Raw genomic sequence first — 24,710 nt, 5'->3', positions numbered from 1 at the left:
CGTATCACAAACGTTTATCCATCGAATAATTTATATTCAGATTTCATATCAAGTCAATTAAATGTTGTTCAAACACAAATCAACAAATAATACGAGGCTACATGATTACAAAAACACCGGTGAGCAATAATTATTTGGTAAATAATAATTATAAACAACTGATGAGTAAAACTTAATCATTTTCTACAATTAACGTGTGTGTGTACGATTCTACCACTAGTTTGTTCGTGGGGTATTACGCAAACTTTCCACCTAGAGTGATGTCTTTGATCTGGCCGGCGTAAAAAAATATAATTACCTAATCAGCATTCTTTATCCCACTAACACTCACTGCTAACACCGAGGTGTAAATTAATTTATGACCCTATGTATGTATAACTTTAGTCGGCGTGATTAATTAATGACAGATATTAATGACACTACACTTGCCATATTATTATCACTACACAGAGATAGTTAGATGACCCTTCTCAATCTGTTATTCCATTTAGATGGCTACCAACAAAATTTATTTGTACTGTTAATTCTAACATATATTGAAATATGTTTTCATATTTCATCTCTATGGTCATTTCAGAGTAATGAAGTCAAATCCACATGCACAAAGAAAGGTGCCATGCGATGATAACGGATTGTCATTTACAAATTGCGTTTCATTCATGTTTGACTTTTATGATACATTTTGCATCACCACATCTTTTTATTCCTGTACTCCTTTACTCGGGAAATTAGAACCACAATACTCTTCTGACGAAAATATATCTCGAATCGTTTGGACTGCACACGATGGTAGAGGGTATTAAAGGCTCAATACCACTCTTGTTGTAACTGAATAATATGTCCCAATCTTTATTCTGGTCAACAAATTGTACTATTTTAGAATATTTCAATTAATGATGATACAAATTTCATCTTAACACACCTTATTTAAAAATTTTGAAAAATTCAACATAATGGTTTGAAACGTCTAACGTAAACCTTTTCAAATGAAACTTTGATTTAAAAATATTTTCGAACCCTCTGGACAAGTAAAATAGGATGTAATGGATAATTTACACAACAGGTAGGACACTTAATCATCTAGTACTTAGATAGAGATATTATTTATTTTCTGGAGCTTTCAAGCCAGCAAGAGTGTTATTGTCCCTTTAAAATCGCTGCCATGAGAAAAGAGAGCGACTGAACATTATGAAACAAATTCTAAATTGGATCTTGAATTAAAATGAATCACAAAACAAATTATTCTGTAGTCAATTGTTTTATTTATTTAGGGGGATTAAGGAATCAGTCAGGCGTTAATCGTTAATGAATACACACGCCAGCTGTATATAGGTAATTAAGAAATAACCATTCCGAATATGCATTCGGTCACTGTGACGTCACTGGATTTTTCGATAATTATCGAGTGTTTTCGATAATTGGCAAAGTCGTTTTTCGGGAGGTCTATTTTTATGACTTTGAGTGAAGATAGCTGAATTAATTTCAATCAGATTGATGTGAACTTGCCGTGAAGTGGATATTTTTGGTCCATAAAAGTGTCAATTATTATTCGTTTTTCATAAAATATTCACTGTGTGATACCTAATGCCATTTATGATTTCATTCCACTAATCTAAGATTTTCATTATCACCGGAAGTAACGTCATTTTGGCAAAAACTGTATTTTTAGCCTCTAAAACAAATACTTGTTTGAAGTAAGCGATATTCATTCTACGTATAAAATTATGATATTTGATTCCTATGGACAAATAGTATTAATCAATACGATCATATTGATATCACAAAATTGTTTCTAGCATCTTCCCTTGCTGAGAAATAACCAATTTTGTCAGGATCACTTTTTAACATTTTTCTCATTTTAATTTCAGTTTATGGGTTCTGGGTTAATTATTTATTGCCTGATTTGTGTAAAAGAAAAGCCCATATGCTCCGTGTTGCAAAGTCTTAACTTTCTTCTACCAATAAAAAATTCTGTCGGTATGGAAGTGACGTAATTTTTGCCGAAAACTTGAATTTTGACGTGTCTAAAAGTGTTTTAAAAAGCAAATATCAATGTTTACAAATCTAATAGATCAAGAAGAATGCTCCTACTAAACCCGCAAAATATGTCTTGCTTAGTTTTTTTTTTATTTCGGTTTTGCATTTGCAACATTTTGATTTAAAGGTGAAAAAAGCGTTTAAAAATGAGCTATTTACAATGCATTCAGGATTTTCATATCTTAAAATATTTCTTGACAACTTTCATGAACCTGTAGCATTAATCCATAGGAAGAAAATGTATGTGAATTTTAATTTGTAATATGCGCAGTTGCCGAGAAATAGGCAATTTTCCATGACTCACTTTTCACGTTATTTAGCCTAGCTGTGAAAGAGTCAATTATCATTCGGTATTCAATTGTTTTTACCATTTGATGCCTAATGCCAATTTGGACTAGGTCAAACAATTTTAACATGTACAATGTCATCGGAAATTGCGTCATTAGGACAAAATTTGTATTTTTAGAATTCTAAACAGATATTTTATTCAAATAAGTCCGATTTGTAATGTTTTTAAAATCATGATATTTGATTCCAATCAACAAATAGATTGAACCCATACGATCATACAGATACCACAAAATGGTTTCTAACTTGTATGGTTGCAGAGAAATAGACGATTTTCTGCAAGTCACTTTTGAAGGTTTTTGGTCTATAAAAGTGGCAATTATTATTCAATTTTCATAAAATTTTCACCATGTGATGCCTGATGCCATTTATGATTTCATAGAATTAATTTAACATTTTCATTATATGGCTAATATATGGCTAATTCTGAGTCCATTTTATTTGATGTGTGCAATGCTTATGTTGAAACATGTTAAATGGTTTCATTGGTCCCGGATGTGGCATAAGCCAAGGGTAACGTGGCACCAGTGAAACCCGTCATTACTGCATCGCAGTTCTAGTTATAGTTGTGTTCATGGATGCAAATTAAGCTGATATTGTGAGCTGTCAATGTTCAGAATGTTATTTGTAAGGAAAGTCCTTTCTTCAAGCAATATGTGACCGGCCGCACCTAAATGAGTCGGAATGCGGGAGAATCTATAATGAGATAAAGACAAAATAAGTGAAAATATTGATTTTGAATGAAATTGAAATTTTCACAAAAATGAGTCTATAAATATACTATCTATCGACACAGAAGATCAAAATAGCAATAAAACATTTTAAAACACCTGTATTTGAACGTTTTGTAAGAGTACTGTATTCTTAAATCTGTCCTATTTCTCAAAATTCTTGGCGAAATTAGTTATTTTTCTTCGCTTGCAGTGGGACGACCGGTCATTCCTCTTGCATAACAATTGGCATCGTTGTAAAGCGGAACATCTCTAGTTTATAAATATGACCAAAATATTGTTGATGCATTGATTTTGAACGGATACAATCGAGTTTTAAAAACCTCCAAAAATATAAATAAACTCCGCCTGTTGCCATGCTGTCCACACAACTCCTTTGCTGATTTGGTTTTGGCAATGTTTTTGGGTACCTACATGCGATTCATTCTGATAAGTGGCAGAAAAAAAAATTAATTCTGATCGTATAGATTGCCGTTGAGTGTTAATTGAAACCACGTGGCTGATGATGTAAATTAATCGACAAGCGGGTGTGTGTCATTGAGTAATACTATTACTAATCAACTGTCACGGGTCAATAATTAATCCAAGTGGTGATTGTTTGATATCTCATATCATCTTTAAAAAAAAAAATCTCTAGGCCTTAAATCGAAATAAACAAGCCAACAGTGAGGCTGATGTCCCCCGCCGAAATAGGAAAATAATTAGAGGACACATATAAAAATCAAATTGCGTATCGCTCTGCTTACCCTGAGCAGAAAATGCTCATTATCAAACTTAGTCAAGGTATTACTGTAATGAAACTATACACCAAGTTTCATCAATCTCACTTAATTAGAACTAAAGTTATCGTGTCCCAAAGCATCAACCAATCAAATTGCTTATCTCTGCTTACCCTAAGCGGAAAATGCTCATCTTCGAACTCCATCAAGGCATTGACCTAATCAACACATACACCAAGTTTGAACATTCTAGCTCAATTAGGAAGAGAGTTATCGTGCCCCAAAGTTTTAACCAATCAAATTGCTTATCTCTGCTTACCCTAAGCGGAAAATGCTCATCTTCGAACTCCATCAAGGCATTGACCTAATAAACGCATACACCAAGTTTGAACATTCTAGCTCAATTAAAAGTTATCGTGTCCCAAAGCATCAACCAATCAAATTGCTTATCTCTGCTTACCCTAAGCGGAAAATGCTCATCTTCGAACTCCATCAAGGCATTGACCTAATCAACACATACACCAAGTTTGAACATTCTAGCCCAATTAGGAAGAGAGTTATCGTGTCCCAAAGCATCAACCAATCAAATTGCTTATCTCTGCTTACCCTAAGCGGAAAATGCTCATCTTCGAACTCCATCAAGGCATTGACCTAATAAACACATACACCAAGTTTGAACATTCTAGCTCAATTAGGAAGAGAGTTATTGTGTCCCAAAAAGTGTGACGGACAGACAGACGGACGGACAGACGGACAGACAGACGGACAGACAGACGGACGAACCCATTTTAATAGTCCCCTGCTTTCTTCGAAAGGCGGGGGACAACAAAATGGCCAATAATGTTCTTTTCGAAGAGAATTTTATTGATAGCTGAATTCCATTTAACGTCGCTTCTTCATACGGCATGCAAAGTAAGGAATGCATTTGGGATATTATTGTTTAAAATTCTCTTATCACAATGGGTCGAAAAATTGAGAACGACCAACGAGCCGAAATGCGACGATTCTCAAGTCTGCCATTGAGTATCCTCTGAATAATGTTGATATTTACATCAAAGCCAAAATGCACGAAAGTGAACGTAAGCATTGACTATGAAATTGACATTTCTATAGGGACTCATATTTTGATAACGTACCTGAAAATAATAATAATAATTCACGTGTTAAATGAACACGCGTACAGCTCTTGCGGCTTCTTTGATGATTATCCAATCAACAATCTTAATCTCCTGACCACTAGCTGGCACTAAGGTGCTAATTAGTTGATGAAATTAACTGAGTTAATCTCACTAAAGTTATATCATACACAACAGACTACTAATGTATAGATTGTTCTTCAGTATAACACTATCATGTGAATATTATGCCGTATGTGTTGTGGATGTTTCGTTACGAAAGGAGTGCATTTATTACGATTTTCGTCGTCAGCACTCTTGAAATCCTTAATAAAAAACATATTAAACGACAAAATATAGCAAATAAATTGCGGAAATAGTCGGATCAAATTTTTACTACGATTTTCGTCTTCAGCACCCCTGAAAACCCATGGAAAGATATACTCAACGACAAAACAGCAGATAAATGGCCTTGTTGCTATGGGATTTTGTTTGGGAACATACCAAATCTTTGACTTGCTTTTTCTCAAAACTTACTTTTGTGAGTTGGGTAGCTTCTAATGGACACAGCTCAGTCAAGTTTTGCCCAATTTAAACAAACTATACATCAAATTGAAGGTAATGAGTTGGTAACAATAACTCAAGTATGCTGTGGGGGGTCACATATGTCAGTGTGCATCACCTGGATAATTGATGCTAACTTTATGACACATGTAATTATAGCCCAAATGATGGAAACAATATTTTATGAATTCTTTTGTTACTTTCATTATACTGTAAATTCTCTAATGTCCCTGTAAAGAGACTCGGGTTATGTTAATATTAGATTGTGTTACATTATTAGTTATATTAATAATTTTAATTATCTTATTAGTTACATTAATAATTTAGAACTTCAATCAATACATGCTTTTTCAGTTGTCTACTGTTTTATAATTTTTTTTTTATAGTTTTTAAGAAATACGATTATAGAATATACTTACTGGTATAATATGGCCTTCAGTTTTAATACGGGATTTACGTGTGAATACACAGTCCATTAATTGATTTTCAAATCCAGCAAAATCATAGGTCTCCTATAATATATTTTTTCATTGTTTGAATTACATAAATATATGTAATAGGTTGCCAGGCAACGAAACATATGCCACACAGCAGCTAAATCGTACGGGCAGTCAACAAGAGTTGTGGCATATTTTTACTTTTTCAGTAATGAAACATTTATAATACACTAAAATCTGATTAAGAGTAACAACTCATTAAGGAATTATCAGAAAATCATTAGAATTTGTTTTTTTTATAAATTTCTGCCCCATACGTTTAGTATACGAAATATTTAATATCATGGATTTAGCTGTTCAAGTTATCAAAATTCATTGAAAATCAATATACTTGTTCGTTTCAAGACCTTAAACACTGTGTATCAATCTGAAGTCAATCGGATGATAACATAAGCCTCGAGAGCGTCACAAAAATTTTCAAAGTGATCAAGGGCCATAACTTTGGCAGTAATTATCGGAAATCGTTGAAAATCAATAGGACTCTTTGTCTCCTGACCTCAAACACTGCGTATAAATTTAAAGTCTGGCAGTAATTATTCGAAATTGCTGAAAATCAATAGACTTCTTCGTCTCATGACCTTAAACACTGTGTTAAATTTAAAGTCAATCGGATATTAACTTTCGCCTCTAGAGCGTCCATAAGATTTTTTGAAGTGATCAAGGGCCATAACTCTGGCAGTAATTATCGGAAATCGCTGAAAATCAATAGGCTTCTTCGTCTCATGTCTTTAAACACTGTATATAAATTTAAAGTAAATCGGATATTAACTTTCACCTCTAGAGCGTCCACCAGACTTTTTGAAGTGATCAAGGGCCATAACTCTGGCAGTAATTATCGGAAATCGCTGAAAATCAATAGGCTTCTTCGTCACATGAGCTTAAACACTGTATATAAATTTAAAGTCAATCGGATATTAACTTTAGCTTCTAGAGCATCCATAATTTAAGAAGTTACGGTCCGATATGCACGAATATCGAAAGGAACCAAGATCTTTGGGTTATAAATTTACATTTCAAGTTTTATCAAAATAGAAGTAAAATTGTGACCTCTATAGGGTCCACAACCTTGATATACCATATTTTTACGCTATTTGAGGACGAAGGGCGGCCATTTTGTCTGTCAGTTTTGGGCCGATTTTCACAAAATTCAAACTCAGTCATCCTTAGGGTGTAATGGTGATATAATAATAGTTTTTTTTAAATCGGATAAAAATTATGACCTCTATAGGGTCCACAAGCTAAAAACACGATTTTTCGTACAATCTGGGGCCATAATTCAGGAAGTTACGGTCCAATATACGCGAATATCGAAAGGAAACGAGACCTTTGGGTTATAATCTTACATTTCAAGTTTCAACAAAATCAGATAAAAATTGTGACCTCTATAGGATCCACAACCTTTATATACCATATTTTGACGCTATTCGAGAAGGAAGGGCGGCTATTTTGTCTGTCAGTTTTGGGCCGATTTTCACGAAATTCGAACTCAGCCATCCTTCGGGTGTAACGGTGATATAATACATTTTTTTAAATCAGATAAAAATTATGACCTCTATAGGGTCCACAAGCCAAAAACGCGATTTTTCGTACAATCTAGGGCCATAATTCAGGAAGTTACAGTCCGATATGCGCGAATATCGAAAGGAGCCGAGATCTTTGGGTTATAAACTTACATTTCAAGTTTCAACAAAATCGGATAACCAGCGGCTGCCAGGCAGGATACGCGCACATTTTCGAGAGATGGATAGAGAACAAGCTAAAAAGAAAGTGATTTTTCCTACAATCAAAGGCAATAATTCAGGAAATTACAATTCGGTATGCGCAAATATCGAAAGGAACCGCGATCTTTGTGTTATAAACTTATATTTCAAGTTTCAACAAAATCGGATTAAAATTGTGACCTCTATAGGGTCCACAGCCTTAATATACCATATTTTTACGCTATTTGAGAACGAAGGGCGGCCATTTTGTCTGTCAGTTTTGGGCTAATTTTCACGAAATTCGAACTCGGCCGTCCTTAGGGTGTAACGGTGATATAATAATACGTTTTTTTAAATCGGATAAAAATTATGACCTCTATAGAGTCTACAAGCTAAAACCGTGATTTTTCGTACAATCAGGGGCCATAATTCAGGAAGTTACGGACCGATATGCGCAAATATCAAAAGGAACCGAGATCTTTGGGTTATAAACTTACATTTCAAGTTTCAACACAATCGGATAAAAATTGTGACCTCTATAGGGTCCACAACCTTGATTTTCCATATTTTTACGCTATTTGAGAACGAATGGCGGCCATTTTGTCTGTCAATTTGGGCCGATTTTCACGAAATTCGAACTCAGCCGTCCTTTGGGTGTAACGGTGATATGATAATACGTTTTTTTAAATCGGATAAAAATTATGACCTCTATAGGGTCCATAAGCTAAAATTACGATTTTTCGTACAATCAGGGGCCATAATTCAGGAAGTTGTGGTCCGATATGCGCGAATATCGAAAGAAACCGAGATCGTTGGATTATAAACTTACATTTCAATTTTCAGCAAAATCGGATAAAAATTGTGACCTCTATAGGGTCCACAAGCTAAAAACGTTATTTTTCGTACAATCAGGGACCATAATCCATGAAGTTTCGATCCGATACATGCCAATATCGAGAGCAGCAGAGATCTTTTGGGGATAAACCTATATTTCAAGTTTCGTCAAAATTGGATAAAAATTGTGACCTGTAGAGAGTCGACAAACAATTGTGGAAAAATTGTGACCTCTATAGGGTCTACAAGCTAAAAACGTGATTTTTCGTACAAACAGGGCCCATAATCCATGAAGTTTCAATTCGATACATGCCAATATCGAAAGCAGCCGAGGTCTTTTGGAGATAAACCTACATTTCAAGTTTTGTCAAAATCGGATAAGAATTGTGACCTGTAGAGTGTCCACAAACAAATTGTGGACGTCCGGACGACAATATACGTCCACATGAAAATGTGGGCTTATAAAAAGTAAATAACATAGCTAACCTCTGTTCCACAATTCTCAAGTTGGAATGAATAATTACAGTTACTGATAACTAATGGTAGAATATCCTTTTCCAGATGGAAAGCTATCAAATGATAAGAACTAATATCCTTCATTTCAACTACTGGTAAATCTTCAAATCTTAAAAACAAAAAAAAACAGACAAAAACTGAACGTAAATTTGTGTTATCATATATACCGTTGGTAAATTATACTAAAAGGAACAGACAATTTTTGATTATGTTTAAAATAAAATGATAAATGGATTACTTCAATTAGTGGTGGAGCAATATACAATTCAGCAATTTTTTCACTAATTTTGCTTTTGTTTTTTGTCTAAAACTACTGCTGAACACAAAACCTGTTTTACAGGTTGTGATATGATAAATAGTCATGGACGCTTGACATGCTTTGAGAGTATGTTCACAGATGAAGAACTTATCGGCCCAACAGAACCACCGAGCTTTACGTGCGACACGCAATAGCGCCATACACGTGGGAGAAGTTCATTGTCAAATTTGACACTTCAAGGAAGGGTTGATGAAAACTGCCGCGTGCTGGTTTATCCTATCCATGTTTGCTTTCCTATCGGTTCTTCCATAAGATTTACTGTTTAGCGTATCTTTGCTTTTGTGTGTTATGTTTAATTTGCAATTAGACGTCTTCAACATGTTGAATGTCTACATGCTATTGGCATGCTTCAAATGGGTTCTACACAGCGAGCAGTAGCCAACATGCTTAATGTGTCACAGTCTGTGATCAGCAGACTGTGGAACCGGTACCAACAAACACACAATGTTGATGATAGACCTTGTTCAGGTCGTCCTAAAGCCACTACACAAGCCCAGGATCGATACATTTGTACACAGGTCCTGCGTAATAGAGGACAAACGGCAAATCAGTTTTCTGTAAACTTATACCAAGTTACAGGAATTCGACATACACCCCACACGATTAAAAATCAACTACATGCAGCCCGTTTGCATGCATGACGACCGCATGTTGTGCCTCCATTAACTCGCCAGCACATGGTAAATCTGGCGTAAATGGTGTAGGCAGCGTAGAAATCGGGCTAATTGTCGATGGGTGCGTGTAATGTTCTTAGATGAGTCCAGATTTACTCTGGATTTCACCGATAGGCGTGCTCGCGTTTGGAGGCGTGTAAATGACCGTCATGCTAACGTTAACGTCAGACAGCATGACAGATTCGGGCGTGGGGTCTGTTATGGTGTGGGGAGGAATCACCATGACTGGCAGAATGGACTTGCATATTGTTCAAGGAAGGGTCACAGTGTGTACTACCGTCACCACATGCTGGCAATGATAGGTCTGCCCTTTGCTCAAAGTGCAGGTCGACGTTTCATCTTTCAATATGATAATGCGTGTGCCCACCGCGCTCGTGTCGTGAATGACTACCTCCGGCGTCACCATATTGTCCATATGCATTGGCCAGCCATTAGTTCTGACCTTTCCCCTATAGAGCATGTCTGGGACATGATCAGGAGACATGTTCGTCGACGTCAACATCAACAGACAACACTGCAAGAATTGACCGTGGCACTGCAAGAGGAGTGGGTCACATTGCCCCAAATCGTTATTGGACGGTTGATTAGGAGTATGCCACGACAAATTGCTGAATGTCTGAGTGAAATGGGGCCGTCAGATAAGCCGCCCATATGTTCATGTGTAGGCAGTTGGCCTGTTATGAACATACACTGGTTACCTCTAATAAAAACAGCAGTGCATTTCTGCAGTTTTGTATTGTTTCTGAATATCCCCTACTTTTATTGAAGAGTATATTTAAACGGTTTTTAAAATCGGAAAAAAAACTGTGCCCTCTAGAGAATTCACAAGCTAAATATGTGATTTTTCAAACAGTCAGGGGCCATAATCCAGGAAGTTTCGTTTGGATGTGCACGATTATCAACAGGAACCAAGATCTTAGAGTGTTACAGTGATATATTCATACGTTTTTTTAAATCGGATAAAAATTGTGACCTCTAAATGGGACCACAAGCTAAAAACGTGATTTTTTGTACAATCAAAGACCATAATTCAAGGAGTTAAGATCGATATGCGCGAATATTGAAAGCGACCAAGATCTTTGGGTTATAATCATGTATTTCAAGTTTCATCAAAATCGGATCAAAATTGTGACCTCTAGATGGTCAAAAACCTTGATATACCAGATGTTTACACTATATATTTGCGTATGAGTTGCGGCCATTTTGTCCAGCAGTTTTTGCCTGATTTTCGAACTCAACCAACATTATGGTGTAACGGTGATATATTCGAACGTTTTTTTTAAATCGGATAATAATTGTGACCTTGTACAATCCGGGGCCATAATCCATAAAGTTATAGTCCGATACATGTCAATATCGAAAGAAACCAAGACCTTTGGGAGATAGACCTATATTTTAAGTTTCGTCAAAATCGGATAAAAATTGTGACCTGTAGATTGTCCACAAACAAATTGTGGACGGACGAACAGGAACGACGGCATAATACGTCCATGTTCACAAGAAATGTGGATGACTATATAAACCTTATTAATCCTGAACATGATGTACTTTTACAGTGAGAGAGAAACAGAAATGGGCTTTTAAACATCTACTCGACACCAACTAGGTCAATTTGGAACTAACATATGGTTCAATTTTATTTTAATAATTCGCAAGCACGTCGGGTTCTTTAGCAGTGCAAGAAAACTGGAGGATCCAGAGAAAACCCACGAGGTTGGACAGATGACCCTACTCCTTGTCACGTACAACCGGGGAATAGATACTTTTACAGTAGTTTGGCCAATATACAGTGTAATGTTACAATATTGTTATATTTACACTTGAAAAGTTTACAGTACACACTGTTAAATATAGATCTGCATAGATGAATACAAACAAGCCAACAGTGAGACTATGTCCCCCGCATAGATGACACATATTAATTAATCGCACATTTATTTTTTTCAAAAGTATCGATCAATCAAACTATACACTAAGTTTCAACACTCTTTATCAGATAGAATCAAGATTATCTTGTTCAAAAGCATCGACCAATGAAATTGATTAGCTCTGCTTAGCTTCAGCTCAAAATGTTAATCATTGAACTCAGTCATGACATGAAAGCAGAAAATGTTCATTATAGAACTTAGTCAAGGTATCAATGTAATAAAGCTATACACCTGGGCCCGGTTCCTAGAAAATTCTTACAGTAAGCACAAAGTCATGCTTCACTTTTTCTTACGTAAGACTTATAAAAATACCGTCCCTAGAAAATTCTCAAGACCATTCTTACGAAAGCACAAGTTAAGTATAAGTCTAAGCACATTGTGACTGGTAAAGTTTACCATAAACTGAGACTACGGTGCTCTTTAATGTCATAAAAACAACTTTGGTATGCGAATTACGTCTTAAATTTGTCGTCTGCTTCATTGACGTCATATATATATATATGGTTCATTTCGATGCATTTGACATGTCCCCTATTCACATATAAAATGTGCAACAAGATAAAAAAAACGCAGACACATACAAACTAACTGAATAATTGTGAGAGCGCCTGATCTTAAAGTAGCCTGTGTGTTAAGTTTAAACAATATTTTATTCAATAAACTGAAATGGATTGAACAACAGGCAAAGGCCTATATAAATTTGTAGCCTATTGTTTATGCCTACTAATTGGCAAATAAATAAAATGGTTTCAGGGTAGGCCCAGAAGCCAATTTTGCTATAGCATTCTTAATTTAAAATTTCTTCTGGAGAAGGATTTTCTCTGTCTTGTAATTGTCTCTTTGGTATCAAAAGGTGTCGGAAATGCCATCGAATAACTCTACGGTCAGCCATCTTTTTGAAGCAGAAACAGACATAAGGTTGGTAAGCAAGCCATATACCTTGCTTGGGACTTGTGCTTAGATTGACTATGTTTAAGAACGAAGTTGTGCTTAAGTTTTTTCTTGGAATGCATAATAACGTTCTTGTGCTTACAATGAAGTCTGCTTAAAATCTAAGCACAAAAACGTTCTTAAGAATTTTCTGGGAACACAAAATAAGGTAAGTTTACTTAAATGCAAAGTCTACTTAAATCTAAGCACAAGAACGTGCTTAAGAATTTTCTAGGAATCGGGCCCAGGTGTCCTCACTCTCACTTAATTAGAACTATATAAAGTTATCATGTCTCAAAGCATCAACCAATCAAATTGCTTATCTCTGCTTACCCTGAGCAGAAAATTCTCATCTCCGAACTCCATCAAGGCATTCACCTAATAGATACCTACGCCAAGTGCGAACATTCTAACTCAATTAGAATGAGATCGTTATTGTGTTCCAAAGTCTCGACCAATCAAATTGCTTATCTCTGCTTAACCTAAGTACAAAATGCTCATCTTCGAACTCCATCAAGACATCGACCTAATAAAGACCTACACCAAGTTTAAACATTCTAGCTCAATTACACGTGTAAGCTGATACCGTCGACTTATGAAGCTAGGCCTTTTAGTAATGACAATTTTAGTCATTAAATCATATAAGTGGTCAGTAATCTAAACTAATGTTCACTGTGTATAGAAAGTGGTTAGAAATTATACATTTGTCATTAATTAGCAAGTGTATGTAACTAGCTGTAAAAAATGTGACTATTTAATTATAACACCCATCACTATTGAATACACAAACCTAAACAATAGTGGTGTATATCATTTAATAGTCACAGTTTTAACACCTTAGTGACAAAACTATGAGTACTGCCTGATTACTAACAGTTTTAACTAATACACATTATGTATATAAACTGAAGACTTTGATCTATTAGTGTCGTATATTTTCATTTATAACAGTTATTCGTTGCTTAGTCACCGATATCAAAGTCTCGGCCAATCAAATTGCTTATCGCTCTGCTTACCCTGAGCTGAAAATGCTCATTATCGAACTTAGTGAAGGTATTGATGTAATGAAGCTATACACCAATTTTCATCACGCTCACTTAATTAGAACTAAAGTTATCATGTCCCAAAGCATCAACCAATCAAATTGCTTATGTCTGATTACCCTAAGCAGAAAATGCTCATCTTCGAACTCCATCAAGGCATTGACCTAATAAGCACCTACACCAAGTTTGAACATTCTAGCTCAATTAGAAAGAAAGCGATTGTGTCCAAAAAAAGTGTGATAGACAGACGGACGGACAAACGGACAGATGGACAAACCCAATTTAATAGTCCCCTGCTTTCTTCTAAAGGCAGGGGACAATAATACTACACTAAATCTTACATACCTCTGTTTAGTAAGTAAACAATAACTTTCTAAACAGCTGTTATGTTTACGAAGTAAATACTCAGTCATCACATATGAACAGATTCCTGGGCCTTTAACAGATGGTAAGATAAAGTCTAGCTTAGTTGACTGGTCGATCTTCATATTGTGGAATTCTTCTGGAATTACCAGCCTTTTTCCGTCCCTTAATTGACACACTGAAATTTAACACATATTCATGCTTATCTTCATGATATTTTGATCTTAAATCAGAAAGTGTCCTCTTAATTTCTCGGATATTTACAAACAATATAAATTTAGCATGATGCTCAAAAACAAGACCGTAACTTTAAAACAAATTCAACTATGTACCTTCCTGATAATTCAAAAGGATTTCATTAATTGCTGGAGGACAGCACTACACATAACATTTGCAACGAACAGGTGTAATATTTCAGACCATATTGTGGCCGGAGGTTGCAGCTAATTATTATATTATACCAGGTTAAGCTTTCAGTACAGATTGCTTTACCAGACAAAGGACCTTACCTAACTAACTGCAGGGGTCAAAATTCACGACTGCACCCGGGCAATTGCCGTAGTATTTAGCGAAATTGCCGTAGAAAATAAATAATAACTACGGCATATTTAGCCGGATATGAAGATATGTTTTAAGTTTCGGATAAAAATTGTGACCTCTAGAGGGTCCACAAAATTGGTATTACATACTTTTACACAATTTGCTTATAAAGAGCGGCCATTTTGAAGGGCAGTTTCATTTCAATTTTCCCGAAATTCGAATTCAACCATCAATATGGGGGAATGGTGATATATACTCTTAAAAAAAAGTAGGGGATATTGAAATGCAAATACCTATGCAGGCTGTGATATGATAAATAATCATAGACACTTGACATGCTTTGAGAGTATGTTCACAGATGAAGAACTTATCGCCCCAACAGAACCACTGAGCTGCATGTGCAACACGCAATAGCGCCATACACGTGGGAGGGGTTCATTGTCAAATTTGACACTTCAAGGAACGGTTTATGAAAACTGCCGCTTGCTGGTTTATCCTATCCATATTCCATGTTTGCTTTCCTATCGGTTCTTGCATAAGATTTACTGTTTAGCGTATCTTTGCTTTAGTGTGTTACGTGTAATTTGATCAGGAGACGTGTTCGTCGACGTCAACGTCAACTGACAACACTGCAAGAATTGGCCATGGCACTGCAAGAGGAGTGGGTCAGATTGTCCCAAATCGTGAATGGACGGTTGATTAGGAGCATGCCACGACGAATTGCTGAATGTCTGAGGATTGGTGGAGCAATTACTCATTATTAAGACAAAAATAAAAAACGTCCATTTTCACTTTTGACAGTGTATCTCTTTGCGTGTGAAATGAGGCCGTCCGATAAGCCGCTCATATGAACCGTTTATGTTTATGTTCATGTGTAGGCAATTGGCCTGTTATTAACATACACTGGTTACCTCTAATAAATACAGCAGTCCATTTCCGCAGTTTTATATTGTTTCTGAATATCCCCTACTTTTTTTTGAAGAGTATATTGTGACCTCTAGAGAATTCACAAACTAAAAATGTGATTTTTCAAACAGTCACGGGCCATAATCTAGGAAGTTTCGTTCGGATATGCGCGATTATCAAAAGGAACCAAGAAGTGTAACGGTGATATATTCACACGTTTTTTTTTAAATCAGATAAAAATTGTGACCTCTAAATGGGACAACAAGCTAAAAACGTGATTTTTTGTACAATCAAGGACCATAATTCAGGGAGTTACGATCGATATGCGCAAATATCGAAAGCGACCAAGATCTTTGGGTTATAATCATGTATTTCAAGTTTCATCAAAATCGGATCAAAATTGTGACCTCTAGATGGTCCAAAACCTTGATATACCAGATGTTTACACTATATATTTGCGTGTGAGGGATGGCCATTTTGTCCAGCAGTTTTGGCCCGATTATGGTGTAACGGTGATATATTCAAACATTTTTTGTGACCTCTAGAGGGTCCACAAGCTAAAAACATTATTTTTCGTACAATCTGGGGCCATAATCGATAAAGTTATCGTCCGATACATGCTAATATCGAAAGGAACCAAGATCTTTGGGAGATAGACTTATATTTTAAGTTTCGTCAAAATTGGATAAAAATTGTGACCTGTAGAGTGTCCACAAACAAATTGCGGACGGACGGACAGGGACGACGTCATAATACGTCCACATGAAAATGTGGGCGTATAATTAAAACACAGACATTTTAAGCCATAAATAAATATCAGAGAGAGAGAGAGAAATGGGGTTTAACGTCCACTCGACACAAACTAGGTAATTTCGGGACTAACATATGGTTCAATTTCATTTCCATAATTCGCTTGCGCGTAGATGTTTTTAGCAGTGGGAGGAAACCGGAGGACCCGGAGAAAACTCACAAGGTTGGACAGGTGACCCTACTCCTTGTCACGTACAACAGGGGATTCGAAACCACGGCAGTTGACTCAATGACAGGCCTTATTATGATACAGCGTGCAAATAAATATCAAAATTATAAAAGATAAAAATGTAGCCTGTAGAATGTTCACAAGAAATGTGGATAACTGACTGAAGCAACCGTGGAACACAGGTGACATACCACCACATTTCAACTTTGGTGTATAAAAAAGATTCAATTTTTAATATTCAATTCAAGCATTACTTACCATGAGAGATAAGTTTTTCCTTAATAGTTTCCCAAGTCCGAATAAGATTTTCCAATTGTAAAACCATTTCATTATTACCTGAAACACAAAAACAGAGATCTGATGAGAGTGTTTTCTCTCTGGTTATCATGACTATAGTCAACAAACTGAACTGTGAAGATAACCTTTAATACTAATAGGTAGGTAAATCATGTACAAAGTTTTAAATGATCCTTGCAAAACCTGACTTATCTGAAAAGTTATAAAGTTTTTCTTACCATCAAAGTATTTCTTTAAAACAGTTTCTATAGTTAAATATTGAGCTTCACTTCTGTCAATTTGACGACAGAATATCTGCATCAGAGTGTGTTGTAATCTTATTATGTCTGGTAAAAACTGTAAGACTTGTAGATAATATTTCTGAAATTCACAATTTTAAAAATATTAATCTTTGTAGCTGTAATAAACAATGCATTACATACAATAATTTACAATAACTATGTGAATAAGCATACATGTAAAGTATAACATGGTGTTGCCAGGCAAAGAAAATGTAGCGCCCTCCAGTTAGTCTCGGTCACCCAGAACCTCCTAGTCTTCAACATACAGAGGGTCTGGGAAAGTTGTCAATATTTGACGTAAAGTCCATTGCCCATGCGTAACCGGGAGTTTGGTTTTTAATGTGGTTGATTATCCAGTCTCTTTAGCCAAGTCAAGTAAGAGTTGTGCCCCTTCCCACATGAATCGTGACGACGAATTAGGATTAATTTTCAAAGCATAGATATGGCCCATGAAGAGAGAAATCTTACAATAAAAAATTAAGAGTGTTAGATATCACATGGATTTTTTGAAATGACACTCTTAAATTAATTTCATGGGTGTAAACATCTTGTTTAAAAGGATTTACCTCCCTTAGACGTTGTTTATGACAATGTTATAGACCAGATTATCTAGCCAATTTTTCTCAAATGTTGACAACCCATCCAGACTAATATTCGTAGAATATTTTTCTGGATAGAGACTACCTCCAGTAGGTTGGAAAGGGGGGAGCAATGTCACAGGACGTTAATCTGTCAAACTGCACAAGAACAACACAACAATCAAAGATGTCAAAGAGAGTATAAGAATAAACATAAGGTTAACATAAATACAAAACTGTCAATTAAGTGAACCTACCACAGGACATCCCACAGACACCTCCTGCCTGATGCCCACCATAAGGCCACAAATATCCAGAGTTTATGTAGACAACAATGTGATTTAGAATGCAAAGTAAAACCCCCACTGTTATGTTGTCTAATTTGTTTAATTGTAGATATTTCCCAATCAGAAACACAAGGTGACATTACAACATTACGTTCAAGATAACTTTATTACCAGAGAGCTAGAAAGGGCACATAACTTTATAGGGTTCGGACCATAAACCTCCCCCAAGATTTTTAGAGCTAATGTCATTCTTTGGCTTGTAAATGGTTCTGCCAGATCTTGTCTTGAGCACTTCTTTAGGCTTGATAGGTTTTGAATTGACTGCTGTACCTTTTGTATTGACTTCTGTACCTCTAACTCCCCCAGATCCAGGAGGGATCGGCATTGATCAATAGGGTCTGTCTGATGTGTTGACGATTGCGTCGAACAGTAATTCCGGGGTTGAGAGCTTCACCAGGTATGAGCGATGTGGCATTACCTTCGTGATTTTGCCCAGTAACGTAGTATGGTGTTGGACTAGAGATAACGGGAATGATCGCTGGTTGTACCATTGCTGGTGCTTGTTCTTGGAATACTGCTGATGTTGAATTCGACGGTCATCGGGTATTGCCCACTTCTTGTGGAATGCTGACGGGTGACGTTGTAGGGTATCTTAATTAACATATATACAGCTAGGCGACAGGCTAATAGACTGGCAGCCAAGGTTTGATTAACTTAAGATTGAGGACCAAGGTTTGGGCATACATAAGACTTTATTAAGGCATATAATATACATAATGAAAGAAAATGCACCAATGCAAACAATAAAGTCTGATAAGCAAAGACTCCAAGGCCCAAACCTGAATTCATTATTTATTATTGTAACTTGTGTTTAAGTGTTTAGCCATAGTAGACACAACCTGTAGACGACGAGAAGGCGTAGGGTCTAGGTAACGTTTATAGCAGTCGCTGACCCAGTCACCCTGAACTTGAATAAGATCAGCAGGGACATCACAATTAAAGGCAAACGAAGCACCTCCTCGCTGAAAACTATGTCCAGCATACTTAGAAGGATCGATGCCAATTTTCCCAAGACATTGACGAAGGATAGATACAAATTGGGAGTATTTTAGTGAAATCAAGTGACCTGAGTGAAAGTAGGAGAAGGCAGGGGCAGTAGGAGGGGCTGGATTATTAACAAAGGCTCTCTGACAAGCCATGACAGGACAAAGGAGAGAGTTGGGGACCCTAGGTATAGGAATTAATAGTTCACGTTGCTGATATTGAATGACTTTTGACCAACGAACTTTAAGGAGGCAAACATTATGAAGGAAAGTAAAATCAGACCGTAATAAACAAGATAACTGGGAGGGTAGGTTCGGATCAAAAAACAAGTTTGATTTGCGAAAAAATGAAAAGAATGCAACAAGGCAGGCAGCTCAAAAAATTTGATCAAAAAAATTGCCCAAATTAATTACTGCGAGAATACGTTCTAAAATGCTAGGTGTAATAGGTAGCTTGGGTGAGATGTGGTGACCCAACTGTCGACAAACACCTCTTAAAAAAATGGAAACTGTCCAAACGGCAAGGGGGTCGGGCAGCCTGGCTTGTTTATGAAGTAATTTAACAATATTAAGGTAGGCAATTATTGAGTTAAATGACAAAAACTTGCAAAGCCAAGTAATATAACAACATAAATCCTGAGCAGTTATTGGTAATGGAGAAATGTGAGCTTTCTTACAAAAGTGAAGGTAAGTGCACAATTGAGTTAAGTAAGTTTTTTTGGTATTCGGTGCAAAGCAAAATCCATAGGTTGAGGCTACTTGGTTATCAAGTTTCTTAAGCATTGTTGATCGTGCATTTCCTGCAAAAGAAATTGTTCAGTTTGGATAGACATATGACCAGTGCAAAGAGAATGATTAATACAATGAGTGGGGAATAGTCTTTGCATATGGCCAGGCAAATGTAAACGAGATATATGATCAGCTAAGGTATTGCAACTGCCAGGGATGTGACAGGCTGTAACATGAAAATTAAAAATAACAGACAACCAAAATAACTGCCTTAAACAATGCATAATTAAGTTATTAGTGCGACAAGAACCCTTATTTATACAAAACACAGTAAAGGCATTATCAGAATATATAACAACTCTGCGATTGGCAAGGTAGGGAGCCCACCGAAATAGAGCAATTATTACTGTCATTGTTTCTTTGAAGTTTATGTGTAAGGGAGATATCATTGGAAAGTCAGCACGCCAGTTCACATAAAACCAGTCACCTGAGAAGAAACCGCCACCGGAATCTTGACAAGCATCAGTCAATAAAGAGGTCACAGGAAGTTTATCGAGCATAAGTGATGTCCCATTAAAATGTTCCATACACTGGTGCCACCATTGGATATCAGCTAACAGGCTACTTGACATGCGAATGCGATGATTTTTGTGTGCTAAGCAATTAATAACGTTTAAAATCCGCCGAACAAAAACTCGTCCGCCACGAACAACGCTAGCTGCAAAATTCAACTTCCCTGCTAATGACTGCAATTGGCGTTTTGATATGCGAGATTTGGTTAAAGTAGCTGGGAGCAACTCCTTGAGGGAATGTAATTTGTCATTAGGTAATGTTAGTGTCATATCCACTGTATTTATTTGGATCCCAAGAAATGTCAGAATTTTACACGGATCAACAACCTTCTTCCAATTAATATTAAATCCAAGGGAGCGTAGAAGCTGAAGAAGCACTGCATAAGTTTCATGACAAATCTCTTTACTGCTGGAACAGATGAGAAAATCATCCAAATAAACAACCATCCCGGGATAGCCGAGTCGGCACATGATTCGCCGAACAGCTTGAGTGAGGCGATGAAATATTCCAGGGCTTTGTTTTGCACCAAAGGGTAGTTTATGATCATAAAAATAGTGCCATGAACCATTGATCCACCACTTTAGGCCAGTTACATGACAACTTTGAGAGTTAATTGGTACAGAGCGGTAAGCTGCTTTAAGGTCTATTTTTGCCAAATAGAAGTCTTTTTCGATTAATCGGACAGCATCATCAATAGTCTGATATTTGTGGTGGTCCAGGGTTGAAACGTAATCGTTCAAAGATTTCCCTTCAGGAAAACTGCAATCATGGATAAGACGAATTTCCGTACCCCCTGGTTTGGGGACAAAACTAATAGGGCTGATGATGGTAGGCTTTGAACTACCGCAATTGTAAACAGGAATATAATTTCCATTTTCAACCTCAGTTAAAACTGCCTTGGTAGCTAGATCAAAAAATTCTCCCTTTATTGAAGCTGATGTATGGTTAAGAGTTCTCGACAGGTTCAGGCAATGCATCATTGTCAATAAGTGAAAAGCCATTTTTTATGCCATGCAAGATGAAGTCGCGATCTGAATCATTTTCCAAATATTTAGTCCACAGGGACAAGCAAGTATGAACTCCACGGTTCGCTGCAGGAGGCGAGGGGATTAAAGTGGATTCGTGCCCCGAGGGGGCTGCTGACCGTTTTTTGAAGCATGAGAAATGGCAGAGTGAAATTGGGAACATCCAGGTATGAAGCACACATGCTTAAATTCAGTTTCTGCAAATTATATCACCACTTGGGGTGAAAGCACTCACATTGGTCTGCTTGTATAGGCTGGAACTACTGGAAGTATTTCTGCTGGCAGAAAGAGGCGTGGAAGTTTGGTTAGGTAGCTTAGGGACCAAATAGAGTGTCTGTAAATGTCCAACTATCACTCCCCAACGAAAACAATGGGAGGCTTGAAGCTGTCGGTATTCCTTATCATACCTCAAAACAGAAATTCTATCATATCGGATAAACAATTCAAGGATTCTTGTTGTGTATGACAAGTAGTCCATAACAAAGTCAGTTGACGGATTCGATGAAATGAGGTGGGTCATTATACCAATATTAGCCAATGATAATTGTAGAAAAGTAATAGATTCCAGTCTGGGCTTCCGAGGATTGCTGCTACGTCGGAGAACAAGGTCCTCACCTCCTGCGGTGCTGAACACAATATCTTCATCGTCTCCCTGCATTGCACGGCCATAAGAAAACCCCGGGACAAAATCCACAATTTCCAAAAATTTAACTTTACCTTCAATTACATGATGCTGTTTTAACACCGATTGCGGGTTTTGCCAGGACAATTCACTAGTTAACTGTGCCGGTTGTTGCGATGTAGACTGTAATTTAGCGAACAAGGCGTTTACATTGTCCGAAGCAAAATTATCGTTCAGTCCTCCACTGACTCCATCGCCGGTATTGTTATTATTCGTCACTTCCGCTTGACCTTGACCCCTCATCGTCGCACGCTTTACCGCAGCAAGACATAATTTTCGTTGACCAATATTCAAACACTCAATGTCCTCGCTTGCAAGCAAAGCCAAGGCAGCAAAACTGTCAAATCCCATTTCGAAAAGTTTAGTACACGTATTTTGATGAATTGAGCAGTCTCGTAAAAAACCAATAAAATCCGGATCCACACAATCACGATTAGAATGACTAGTACTAGGACCAGTTTGAGTTTGCAATCCGCCATTGCCGCCATTGGCAGTGTGATCGTCGATCGAACAAGACAGATGTTCATTAGCGTCATCGCTTTTTTCACCTGACGGCATGTCGTTAAGATCCACTAAATCTCACAACTTTGTTCTGCAATAAATTCTGTGAAGCGTGCTGGGGTTGATTACTTTCATGATGGTCTAGAGCTGGAATTTTGAGCCATGACAAGACAAAATGCTGCTACTGCAAGAAGCGATCAAGGCAAAGAGACGCGGCAAGTGCAAGGCAACGTGGTGTCGTGTGCAATAATGCCTAGAGGGATAGTGCAATTGACAATGCCAAATATGGACATAACTTCCCATCATGCAAAGTAAATTGTAATGACATATTATGTGAATTAAAACAAATTAAATGGGATTTAATATAACAGTTAAGACGTCGACCCAGGAACAATTCACTTGGAGACTGACCACCAAGTAAGGGCGAGTTCCGGAATGCAATTAATCCCTTCCGCAAAGCATTCAAATCTGGATTATTATGGATGCGACACTTGCATACCAGGTTTTTCATGGTCTTGACTGCAGCCTCGGCTTTCCCATTGGATTGGGGGTATCTGGGACTGGATGTTGTATGCCAAATGTTCCATTCTTGGGTAAATTTCTGGAATAACTTCGAGGAGTATTGCGTCCCATTGTCAGAAATGATTTTATCTGGTATCCCATATCTGGAAAATGAGTCTGTCAGTGCAGATATGACTGTTTCTGATGTTGTATCTCTGTGCAGACGGTATAATTCAGGCCAAAAGGACAAGTAGTCGACAATAACGATATAATTTTCTGTGCCATACTTGAACAAGTCAGTGCCAACCTTCTGCCAAGGTCTTTCAGGCATTGGATGTGGGTGAAGGGGCTCACATGGTTGTGAGGATTGGGTTATCTGGCACTTTTCACATTGTGATATGAGATCTTCCAGGGGCTCTGTCTATCCCAGGCCAGTAAACGGATTGCCGAGCTCTACGCTTGCACTTTTCCATGCCTAAATGACCATCGTGGAGCTAATGTAGCATCTGGCATTGCATGGATTTATGTATTACGGTACGGCAACCATACAGGATTATAACATCATGAAGTGTCAGGCTAGAGCGCACTGACCAAAATCGTCTAATAATCTCTGGGCAATCATTTTTGGAGTCTGGCCAACCTGATGCAATGGTGGATGCAAGAGTTGACATTTGTTGATCATTGACCATGCACTCTTGGATTTTGAATAACAATATTGACAAGGTGTTTATCGACTGGAGAGACAGCATGGTGTTTACTAGTGCTTCGCTATCATCTTGGTCTATAATATCATCTTTTGCTGGCTGATCAACAGGTGCTCTTGATAAAGCATCAGCGGCAAAATGTTTTTTACCATCTACCCAAATAGCTGTAAAATTGTATGGGCATATTTTCATCCATAAACTTTGTAACCTAGGGTTATCAATCTCATCAATACTATATTCATTGAAAATTGGAATAAGTGGTTTATGATCAATAAGTAAGTGAGGAAGACCGTGGAGAAAAAGATGGCATTTCTTCATGGCCCAAGCTGCTCCTAGTGCTTCAATTTCAATCATAGCATATTTGGCCTCTGTGGGCGTCAAAAACCTTGAGGCTGCCTGTACAAGTCTACATGTACCATCTTTCTGGGTTTGTGTAAGAGCAAGGCCTACTCCATGTAGCCTTGCAGCATCTACTCAAAGCTAGGTTTGTAAACTGGGATCAAAGTAGGCCAAAACTGGTGTGCCGGTGAGAAGATCCTTTGAGTTTGTTCTAAAACAAAATGATTTTTGGGCTTGAGGAGAGGACGAAGTGGATTTAGGGGATCTGCTATTTCTGATGAAAAATCTGCTAACTGATTTATCAGACCAAAGAATGATCTGATGTCTGTGATAGTGTTGGGCTTTGGAAAATTCCCGACGGCATTAGTGAGCTCTGGACTGAGTTCATATCCATCCGAAGACAGAATAACGCCACAAAATGGAATGG

At 37.2% G+C, this 24,710-nt stretch overlaps 1 protein-coding gene across 1 annotated transcript in view; it reads right to left on the bottom strand.

Annotated features, from left to right (window-relative positions):
* The window catches only part of LOC130010729 (E3 ubiquitin-protein ligase rnf213-alpha-like), a 368,341-nt gene that overhangs the window by 22,257 nt on the left and 321,374 nt on the right, over positions 1 to 24,710 (bottom strand). Inside the window, exons 72-76 of the mRNA XM_056098708.1 lie at positions 17,259 to 17,400; positions 17,002 to 17,079; positions 14,301 to 14,496; positions 9,032 to 9,170; positions 5,934 to 6,026 (exon numbers count right to left, since the gene is read on the bottom strand). The gene's annotated coding sequence lies outside the window, so the exon portion shown is untranslated. The remainder of the gene's footprint in view (positions 1 to 5,933; positions 6,027 to 9,031; positions 9,171 to 14,300; positions 14,497 to 17,001; positions 17,080 to 17,258; positions 17,401 to 24,710) is intronic.

This window comes from Patella vulgata, chromosome 2, assembly GCF_932274485.2.
Source record: "Patella vulgata chromosome 2, xgPatVulg1.2, whole genome shotgun sequence".
NCBI lineage: Eukaryota > Metazoa > Mollusca > Gastropoda > Patellidae > Patella > Patella vulgata.
Note: the sequence above shows the minus strand (reverse complement) of the source record. Positions and strands in the feature narration are given on the sequence as shown.